The sequence below is a fragment of the Sinocyclocheilus grahami genome, unplaced genomic scaffold (assembly GCF_001515645.1).
Source record: "Sinocyclocheilus grahami isolate Dianchi unplaced genomic scaffold, SAMN03320097.WGS_v1.1 scaffold224.1, whole genome shotgun sequence".
Classification (NCBI taxonomy): Eukaryota; Metazoa; Chordata; class Actinopteri; order Cypriniformes; family Cyprinidae; genus Sinocyclocheilus; species Sinocyclocheilus grahami.
The window spans coordinates 479,036-480,763 of NW_015505403.1; the positions used below are offsets into that span (position 1 = coordinate 479,036).

General features: G+C 60.0%; 1 pseudogene; it reads left to right on the forward strand.

Annotated features, from left to right (window-relative positions):
• The window catches only part of LOC107596894 (uncharacterized), a 10,405-nt pseudogene extending 9,102 nt beyond the window's left edge, over positions 1–1,303 (forward strand).
• The last annotated feature ends 425 nt before the right edge of the window (positions 1,304–1,728 follow it).

A 1,728-nucleotide genomic window follows, 5' to 3' on the forward strand; every position in this document is an offset into this window, starting at 1 on the left:
ACATCAACCTGCTGAAGAAGTGGGTGGGGACTAGAGACCAGCTCGCGGCCCTCGCCATCTCTGATCCCGTGGTTGTTGACGTCAACCCCCACCTCTCGGCTGCCCAGAAGAGGGAGCTGCAGCACCTGGTCGGTCAGTTCTCGGATGTGTTCTCTGCTCTGCCCGGGCATACCAGCGTCCTGCAGCATGACATCCGGACGCCGCCAGGGGTCGTCGTCAGGTAACGGCCCTACCAGGTCCCTGAGGCTCGTCGGCGAGCTATTGAGGAGGAAATCCATCAAATGCTGAAGTTGGGGGTGATAGAACCATCCCGCAGCCCGTGGTCCAGCCCAATCATGATGGTCCCGAAATCGGACGGCACCCTCCACTTCTGCAATGACTTCCGCCACCTCAACGAGGTATCTGAGTTCGACGGATACCCCATGCCTCGGGTGGATGAGCTGTTGGACCGGCTGGGAAGGGCCCGGTATATCTCAATGTTGGACCTCACCAAAGGCTACTGGCAGGTACCCCTCTCTGAGAACGCTAAACCTAAGACTGCCTTTTCTACCCCCAGTGCCCACTGGCAGTACTGGACCCTTCCCTTTGGCCTCCACAGAGCACCCGCAACGTTCCAGCGGATGATGGACATCCTGTTGCAGCCCCATCAGGCCTACGCCGCCACCTACCTGGACGACGTCGTAATCCACTCCGAGGCATGGGAAGACCACCTGGACCGGTTGCGGAGGGTGCTCTCGGAGCTCCGGAGGGCTGGACTCACCGCAAACCCTCGCAAATGCCACCTTGCGCACTTCGAGGTGAAGTACCTGGGAAGGTGGAGGCGGTACGCTCCGCCCCAAGACCTGAGACCAAGACCCAGGTACGAGCCTTTTTAGGGTTGGCCGGATATTATCGCTGCTTCATCCCTAACTTCTCCTCTTTAGCCGCCTCCCTGACAGACTTGACCAGGAAGGGGCAGCCAGAGAAGGTACTGTGGACACCAGCAGCGGAGGAGGCCTTCCAGAGGGTGAAGGGGGCCCTCATCTCGGAGCCCATCCTCCTAGCCCCAGACTTTAGCTGCCCCTTCCTGCTGCAGACGGATGCCTCAGACACAGGACTGGGAGCCGTCCTGTCACAGATTCAGGAGGGTGAGGAGCATCCGGTCATCTACATCAGCAGGAAGCTGATCCCAGCCGAGAGGAACTATGCCGCGGTGGAGAAGGAGGCCCTAGCCGTCAAGTGGGCAGTCCTGGAGCTGCGATACTACCTCCTGGGCCGGAAGTTCACACTGGTCACGGACCACGCACCCCTTCAGTGGATGGCCCGCGCCAAGGATACCAATGCCAGGGTTCCTCGCGCTCCAGGACTTCCACTTCGAGGTACGTCATCGGGCTGGAGCCACGAACGCCAACGCGGATGGCCTCTCTCGGATCTGGGCAGCTTTCGCAGGTCTGTCAGGGGTCACTCCCCACCCAACCCCTATCTCTCCCCTACTATCTCATATCGTTAACAGGACCAGGACGATGCTTAGGGAAACAAGCGAGGAGCACCTGGCCATCATCATCACAGGCTGATCGGTCACAGCTGCACCTCATCAGGCGGCGGCTACATAAGCCACGCAAGCCCTGCCATCTAGGAGATTGAGCACTAACTCGCCCTCTCATTTTTCCCACAGAAAGCAGCATGTGACCGACCAGCCCCACAGGAGCACTGCACTGGGAAGACGGAAGAGAGCACTCACGGCACCGG